General features: G+C 41.0%; 1 pseudogene; it reads right to left on the bottom strand.

The window, feature by feature from the left end:
- Nucleotides 1-645: 645 nt before the first annotated feature.
- LOC129901817 (5S ribosomal RNA) lies at nt 646-765 on the bottom strand (annotated as a pseudogene).
- Between the last annotated feature and the right edge of the window lie 8937 nt (nt 766-9702).

The following is a 9702-nucleotide window of genomic DNA, read 5'->3' as shown; positions in this document are numbered from 1 at the left end:
CAGAATACTAGCACTGCCTAATGGAAATTGGAACGACTACAAGTACAAACAGCAGAAAGTACGAGTACCCTCTAAAGGGGGGAAGTTAATGAGAAAATGGCAAAAGTAAGGTGAAGGCAATCGATATGGGAATATATTTGAGATGGGTATCTAAACTTAAATAAGATATCTTGCCAAACCAAGTTAAAAAGGTCCGGAGGCCACCAATAATTATATGAAAGCCAGAATGCTATGTAAAGCAGCGTTAAAAAGGTTGTGATGAGACCCTGAACAACATAAAACTAGAAGGCAGCTGCTTATAAAACAGAAGAATGTACCAATGAAAGGATATGAAATAATTCAAGAGACACTACGAAGGAGAATGACAGCATGCTAGACCAAAAGCCAAAACGTTGGTCATAGAGTTAGTCGCAAATGATGTTGCGATAAATAAATAGCCAAAGGAAAAGGAATAGAAAGCCTCCTGTGGTAGTAAATGAGGAGAACACAAAGTGAATGGAGGATAGTGGAGCTAAAGGTCTACGCCGACACTGGATGCAAGATAACAGATGAAAAGACAGAGGAAAACATAAAGACTCACGAAACAACGTTGAGGTAAATCTGGAGCTAAGTTGAGTGCCCGTACATCGTGGAAAAGGTTACAATAAAACGCGACACGAACACCTCCCATGGAGGTCACCCATCCCAATATTACTTTCGCCCCAGCACGCTTAACTTTAAAATTCTGATGGAACTTAATGCGTTAGTGCTTGTGTGATCGCGCGAGATGGAGGAATCTAAACTAGTGACGAAGAAACGATATGAGATTATGTACCTAGAGTATTATAAGATACATTAAGGAAATTGTAACAAGGTCTTAATCAAAACAAGAAGGATTAGCTAATTTCTAATTGACGACGCACTCGAATGCCACAGCTCTTCAACATAGAGCTAGTTAATGAGAGAGAAACAGCAGAATGGCTATATGGGCCAGTAGGCGAGGGAATTTCGACACCACTTGGTAGCCAACTCTGAGGGCAAAAAAGCAGGACCCAAAAGATTGAATGCCAGTTAAAGTTCTAAAAAGAGTCGAGAAGAAATACACGAGGTTAAGGAGCCCTAAGTTATCAACATTATTATGAACCTATCTTATACTCAGTAAGAGTAGGGTGCTATGTGGGTTATTGCGAATAGGCCGATGAATCATCCCATTTTTTCCAATCAAAAGCACCTATGCAGCTGAAATTAGGTGGAATTATAGAATATGAAGAAGGGTAAGGTTCCGTGTGGTTTCCCCAGTTAATATCTCAGATAGAGGGACTTCAATTATAATTAACACCTTGAGATCAGTCCAAGAAGAGATCAGGAGCACAGACAGGTCTTAGTACCGCATTTCTCCCTCGAGCTACTGAACAGATTGAGCATATTATTAGACGCTTGACGATATGTCACAAGCCGGGAGATTAACTTCAAAGGTAGCCGGAATGATTATCCCTCACTTATCAAGTTGCCTACAATAATAATTACTAATCTAGTATTCCAATGGCCCCGACATGATTAAGCAATCTATTGACTTAAGGCCCGGAGTCGGTAGGAATGATATACAGATAATCGACATTGACATACATAGTTCAAGTTGATGATTGGATGCTCATTATAGGGTCACCTAGAAAAGGAACTTGACCCAAAATATGTTAGACGGTATCAAGTTACTCATAAAGTGGACAACATGGCTGGTAAGTTAAGCTTACCACCTCATTTGGAAACTATACGCCCAGTCCATCAGATACTGACGAGTCACCCAGGGTATATTCCATAAATGAGGTCCAGTAGATGGAATCCTATGAGGAAAATCCTACCACCATCCTAGATCGGCAAACTAGAAGATTGTAGACTAAAGACATACCTTCCGTCAAGTTACAGTGGAAAAACCAAAACCAGAAAAAGGATGATCGGGCACTAGAGAGAACATGAAATATAAGTATTCGCACCTGTAACCAATATTTACAGGTAACCCCAATTCCTGAAACACGTATATGAAGTACTGGTATGGAAGTATGTGTTAAGAAAATAGCAAAGAATCTCCCTACGATTTGTATAAAGGGTTAAGAGAAGTTTTGTCTAACATTCGAGGACGAATGTTCTAAAGGGGGGAAGGATGTTACACCCCATCCTTTTTAAACTCGGAATGTCTCATAAGTTCCTTGGACATTATCATGTGAGCCAGATACGCTACGACACTATCAAATGACTCTAAGGAAGGGAGAGTGTGATACCCCATAGTGGAGAAGGTTGGAGACGAAATCATAAGAATCCGAAAGGAATTGGAGGCCAAGTAATGGGTCGTAGGACTCGATTCACCTACATAAGCTACTAAGTCAAAAGTCTTATACACTTGAGCTACTTAAGGATATATCAAGCTTACGTAGTACCGATTACATCGACTCTTAAAACAAGACGAGATTACTAACCCACGGGAGAGAAGAGAAGGCAACACGTGGCAGCCTAGGAGAGTGACACATGGCAGCACCTCAAGCAGTAAGGTGACCCACCTGCTTGGGGTCAAGTAGGTGATCCACTTGCTTGGGGGAGGTGGACCCCACTGCCACGTGTCAGCCTACTTTGGCCGCATGTTTGAGGTGGCCCAATAAGGGCCTGACACATGTCACCTCATATATATATATTTATATGACTCTTCATGTGTTCATTTATCCAAAAATAGCAGCAACATAGGGAAAAAACGTGAAAGAGAAAGACAGCCATAGTTTGGAAGCTTAAAGGAGAGTTTTCTAATTTTCTCTCCGTGAATTAATTATATACGATGTTCCTAAAATACGTGGAGGTGTATATATGTATATTATGATGCTCACAGAACCATATTTTCAGTTCTACACTTGAAAAACTAAAAGAAGCTCAAAGAAGAAAACCTAGAGGATCAAAGGGAGAGGGCTACGGGTTTTGCCCTTTTGGGGTGAGCTTCCGGGTTTCGTTCCGTGAATTAATTATTTTAAGTGTACATCAGATTTATAATGATGTTTAATAACATAAAAGTTTAATTTGGGGCAGCGAGGAAGTCGCACAAACAGCCCGCTCAAGTTCAGCGCATTTGAAGAAGTTCTGAGTTGCGATTTGGCTAGTTTTGGCCAATTTCGGGTAAGGTAAGACTTCTCCTTTAAATTTGGAATTTATGGTGTTATTATAGGGTATATTACACACCTTTTGGGCTGCTGGAAGTTGTGGAAAAGTCGTAAAAAGTTCGACGTTCGAAATAAACTAAATTGAAGTCGCTATAGTTGAATTGTTGCCGAAATAGAGTGTTGTTATCTTGAGGTGCTGCTGCAGGGGTGTGGCTTGTGGTTTCAGGGTCTAAAAATGTTCTAAATGAGTAGGGGGAGCTTCTGGTTGCAGCCACACGACCCCCGCTTCGTACGGTTAAAGGTTTGACAAAAATGGAAACTAGAAACCTTATTTTGATATCGTAAATTTGAATATGTCGTTTGGAGTTTATGTTGTATATTATTGGTATGAATTGCTGCAGGTTGTTGTTGTTGGTTGGCTTTAGGTCTTAGGGACCTAAGTGGAAATTCGGATAGGGCATGTTATAGGGGAGGTGCTGCCCAATTTTCGTTAACGCCTTAACAAACTAAAGAACTAGTCGAGGAAACGACTAAGGAAATAGATTCCATTAATATTAAGGCATAACCTAAGATGCTGGAAAGTTAAGAGTAGTTGATATTCGTATTACTTTCACATTGAATAGGTTCATAAGAAGACGAGGCGAGAAGGATAAAAGGTAACTCCCAAGAGGTATGTAAAGCTTTCTCTTGGCATGTTTTGGTATAAGTTCTTACAACTATCTTTCTTTCCTTTTGACAATGTTTAGCCTTAAGTGAATTGTATATGAAGTGCGGGTATAATTCCATTCCTAGAATTCCGAGTATGCCTCATAACCCCTATCCACTGTTCAATATTAGAGTTCCCGTGAAGATTAAGTATTGCCTAGTAGGGCTTCTATGTGTCAGAATGTAATGTATGGGAAGTTATCTCTCATTTTCATTGAGATGTATTTGATAAGAAAATGAGGTTACATTGCCATAGTGGTTCATCGAGCCCCGTGAAGGTCCGGGTATGAAATATGTATATGAAGATCACTTGAAGGAAAGTACAGACTAGATAGAGCTTATTCTCTTTCTTCTTTTGGGGCATGTCCTTGTCTTAGTTGTAAGTTGAATCTGATATGAACTCCGAGGTAACTCCATTCTTAAGCATCTCTTAATTACTTTTGAATATCGAACTCTGATAGTAGTCGAACTATTTCCCTAGAAACTTTTATATGTTAAAGAGGTAACAAATGTACCAGCTCCAAGTCTTACAGACTATATGTCAACAAATGTTTCTGGTTCCATAAGCGATTTGGCTTTACTTTAGTACATGTCTAGGAGCCCCGAGATTATAATTGATATTGCCCATAATGGCATTTAGAAGTCACTCGAGATGACAACACTACTACTCGAGTCCTCCGACAAAATTTTAATCTTCTTATACGGTCAAGTCTTTAATAATGATTTAAATTGCATATAGTCACTCACTACTCTACTCGTGTATATTGTAACACTTGTTTTCCTGAGTCTCGGGCCAGGATACGTTCTCATGCCCGCAGGTACAGATACAGATTTTGGGAGTCCGTCAGCTTAGGATTCCATGCAGCTCAACTGTAAGAGGCTCCATTGTATCGGGGCCTAGTGTTTGATACTGTCCACAGATGTATAAACATTGTTTTATCCATTCAGGGGTACGATGGGGGCCCTGTCCCGCCACATGCTATATCTCCTTTGTTAATCTGTACTTAAGTAATGGGGCCCATGGAACAACTCGTCCAAGGCCACATTCCACTTATCTTTATAAAAAGTTAACACACTTGTAGCCATTCCAATTTTAAGTAGGCAGTGGTAGTATTCCGACGATAACTATTCAATGTTTTCTTGAAGTATTAGCTTTATCCCAACCTATATCCTTCATTCCTTGGGGTGAATATAGGTTATACCAATTATTCCTTAAGTTTGTCGTCTTTATCTCTTAAGGGTTCCACTATTTTCAGGTCAACATTGTGTACACACATCATTCCTTTAAAACCTATGCCCCTTGCCCTTATTGTGTGTTACACCCCGCACTCTTGAGCTCGGAACGTCTTCTTAAGTTCCTTAGACACTATCATGCGAGCCGGATAAGCTACGACACTATCAAACAACTCTAAGGAAAGAAGATTGTGATACCTCACGAAAAAGGAGGTCGGAGATAGAGTCATAAGAATCCGGAAAGAGTTGGAGGCTAAAAAATGAGTTGTAGGACTCGATTTACCTACGTAAGACACTAAGTTAAGATTATTATACACTTAAGTTGCTTAGGGATATACCAAGCTTACGTAGTGCGGATTACATGAGCTCTTAAAGTAAGACGAGATTACAAACCCGCGAGGAAGGGAAAAAGACGATGCGTGGAAGCCAATGGAGGAGCAACACGTGGCAGCACCTCAAGCAAGCAGGTGATGCACCTACTTAGGGTCAAGTAGGTGATGCAGTTGCTTGGGGGAGGTGGACCCCGCTGCCACGTGGCAGCCCCTAATTGGCAGCATGACACGGTGATAAATCATGGCTTGACACGTGTCATCCTTAGGGGCTGACACGTGTCACACCTTGGGACCACCCATATAAGTGATATGTATCTCAAACTTCAGCTTGCTCATCAAAATTTCCAGCAGCAACGTGAACAAAAAACCCTAAAGCTAAGGAGAGAAACTTGCGACGGCTTTGGGAGAAAAATAGGTAAGTCCCGTTTTCGTACCGTAAATTAATTAATTAGCGTATACTATGATGATATAGAAGTATTAGTAGTACAAAATTAGGATTTGGGTCAGAAAAAAATCGGACAGCAAGCTGCCACAACGATTCAGCACGTGAAAACAATTCCGAGGCGCGATTTCGGCGAGTTCTAGCCAATTTCGGGAAAGGTAAGTTCTTCCCCTCTAATGTGAAGTTTATGATGTTAAATTATGGTGTATGACACACCTTAGGAGCTTCTGGAAGTTGGAGAAAAGGTTTGAAAAGTTCGGCGTTCGAAATAAACGAATTTAGAATCGCTATAGTTAAGTTGTTGTCGAAATAATGTGTTGTGCGCGTGGGGGCTGCTTCTGGTTATGTTGTGGCGTGTTGAAGGGTCTAAAATTTCTCTAAATGAGGTGTTGGGGCTGCTGGTTTCATCCATATGACCCTCCGCTTTGCAATTAAAGAATTCGCGAAAGAAAGATTAAAAACTCTAGTTTTGGTATCTTAGTTTCGAGTGAATTGTTGGGGGTTTATATTGTGTAATTTTGGTCGTAATATGTATATGTATGGGCTGATGGTTGCATTGTTGGTTGGCTGCAGGTTCTAAGGACATGGTTGGGAATTCGTATAGGGCACATTATAGGGTAGGTGCTGCGAAGGCGAGCGAAGGGATGAATGTTATGAATACTCGTGGGTAGTCTAAGTTGATGAAAAGTCCAAAGTTGTTAATACTTACATTACTTCCATGTTAAATAGGTTTTGAGGACATTGATATGGACGTGATTAAGAGAAGTCCATACAAGGTATGTAAAGTTATTCCTTCTTTTGGCATGTTTTGGTATAAGTATGTAAAGCTAACGTTTCTTTCTTTTGGCATGTTTTGGCATACGTATGTAAGGCTTATACTTTCTTTTAGCATTTCTCTGACATAAGTATATAAAGCTAATATTCCTTTTCGGCATGGATTTTAAGAAACAAGTATATAACTTTCATATGATTTTAAAGAAGTTCCTATTCGTAAAGCCGCTAGAATAGCCAACTTCTCGACTTCCAAAAGATATTTTGTTATGCCTTGATATGTGTATATGATTCTCAAAAGTTCAATTTTGATGTAACCCATAGTAACTTTCAAAAGGTACTTGATATGACCCTTTTCTGGATTTTGAGTGATAGTTTATTTTGAGTATTCCATCGAGTCTCAGATATGATTTAAATTGCATTTGGTTTCTCACTACTCCACTCGTGGATGCCTCAATACTTCTTTCACCGAGCCCGGGCCAGGTTTTGTTATCGTGCATACTTTTTACATTATTCGTCGTGCCCCGACATAAGGGGGCAGGTACGACCTGTACATGGGTTTGATTTGTGGAGTTATGATGTGCCATGTACACCTATGATATGATATGATCTGATATGACCATCTGATATGATATGATCTATTACGGAGATCTTCCCTACTCTGGAGTTATGATGTGCTGTGGCGCTAGTGAGGGGGCGGCGACCACATTTTATATTTGTTCACCGAGTCCCATTATGGGACCGGATATGGCATATGGTTCTCTGCATACATTATCTGTGGTTATGAAAAGCATTTTTATATTCTGGATAGTTTGCTCATTTTTGCACCTTCTATTTTGGTAATGGCTTTACTAGTTACAGTCCATGCTTTATATACTCAGTACATATATCGTACTGACCCCCCTTTTCTTGAGGGGGCTGCATTTCATGCCCGCAGGTACATATGTTCATTTTGGAAGTCCGCTTGCTTAGGGTTTCCACTCAGCGATGTTGGGAGCGCTCCACTATTCCGTAGCCTAACTTTTGATGCTGGTCATTTGATATGTATATATTTATTTGTCCAGGGGTACGGCGGGGGCCCTGTCCCGCCATATGTTGCTGTTACCATTCTTAGAGGTCTGTAGATATATGTGTATGTGGGTTATTTGTAATTTTATTTCAGTTGTGCTCATCCAACGTATTGCAAATGTTTTCATGCTATGGCAGCCTTGTCGGCTCGCATGCCCCTTCCTGTAATGATACAGGTAAATGAGGCTACAGGTTTATGAAAAAAAAGTTTTTGACTCATTGGGGTTTTTTTATGAGTAGTATCGCTTTGCTCATAGTTCAATTTGACTGTAGTTGACAAATATGTATACGGGGGTCTAGGTCGGACCCCAATCACGGCCCACGGGGTTGGGTCGTGACATTGTGTACCCAACACAGGCTTTTAACGTAGTCAACACATACCAAGGGCACCTTACTAGGGGTCCTACTTTATCCCTCTTTTAGTTCATACTCATATTCAGTTCCTAACATCTCTCTGGAGCTTCTGTTAGAATTTCTTTCTCCAATTAGTTGTTGGAGAACTAATAAACTCTTTACGACCCATCCCCGTAGGCCGTGACGGGTGTCCTCTAGAGGTGGCAGCGTAGTAGAGCTCGCCGACTGGAGTATAGTCCTCGGCATAGACTGGGCACGGGCCCTGGTAATTCTCGGGGTCTGACTAGTTTCCCTCGTTGCTAACTTGCCCTTCCAGGCCATGGTCGCTTTCCTTGGAGGCATTACTGTAAACATATACATTGGTTAGTGAGAGGTCATCCTAAAAATATAGCTCTATCGCACGATCTAAGATAAGAAAGAAGGTAACATCCTAAATATCCTGCAGCCTCCTGTCTATAGGTGTAGTGCACAACACACCAATTTGCAAGCCTCTACTAGACACGGTCTGTGGATACTCTGAGAAAGGACTGCTCTGATACCACTTCTGTCACGACCCATCCCGTAGGCCGTGACAGATGTCCGAACCGGACACCCACGTGTACCCCGGCTAACGATGTATAACCTGTCTCTTGCTTACACTCAATAGATATTCAAGGGAAAGAAACATACAGGCTAACAAGGCTGTAGTAACACATAAGGATTTCTTAATACAAATATACGCAAGCCGACAAGGCCACCACGACACCGGGAGCACCCCGGATTATAAGTCCTATCAGTATAGCCGTACATACCTGTACATACAGCTCATATACTACTCAAGCACAGCTCATATATAGCCTATACACAACTCATATACAACTCATATATAGCTTAGATACAGTTCATATACAACGTATATACAGCTTATATACACATACGCTCTATATAGATACAACCCACATATGTATCCATAGACCTCTAAGAGTCAAAGGAACAGTAACATAAGGCGGGACAGGGCCCCCGTCGTACCCATGAACAAAACTTATATACATGCATCAAGTTTTTGTACCCAAAATTAGGCTCCAGCACAATGGAGCGTTCTTGGACCGCTGAGTAGGACTCCTATGCTGGCAGATCCCCAACCTGTGTACCTGTACCTGCGGGCATGAAATGTAGACCCTCCCCCCCCCCCCGAGGAAATGAGGGGTCAGTACGACATATGTACTGCGTATATAAAACATAAATAATACAACTGGAGGTATATCTGAGATAGAGAAGTAGGGTAACAAATTATCAAACCAGAAACATGTACCTGTACTTTGTGAATCACAAAAGCATGTATGCTTAACTTATACAATATAGCCGTCCCTCTTAGGGCCCAAGTGAATCATATCTGTAGGACCATCACATGCCCGACGCCATCACCCCTTATTACAACATATCAACATACATATATACATACGTACTCGGTCCTCTAGTAAAGGGCTCGGTAGATAATGTAGTGAGTAGTGCACGATAACGTACTCGGCCCAGGACTCGGTCAAAGAAGTATTACAGTATACACGAGTAGAGTAGTGAGTAACTATATGCAATTCAAATCATTATCAAAGACTCGACATAATAAGAAAGTTAAGCTTTTATTTGAGGAACCGAGTAACGATGTAGTCATCTCGAGTGTCCTCCACATGCTATTATGGGCTGT

The sequence above is a fragment of the Solanum dulcamara genome, chromosome 8, assembly GCF_947179165.1.
Source record: "Solanum dulcamara chromosome 8, daSolDulc1.2, whole genome shotgun sequence".
NCBI classification, from domain to species: domain Eukaryota; kingdom Viridiplantae; phylum Streptophyta; class Magnoliopsida; order Solanales; family Solanaceae; genus Solanum; species Solanum dulcamara.
Note: the sequence above shows the minus strand (reverse complement) of the source record. Positions and strands in the feature narration are given on the sequence as shown.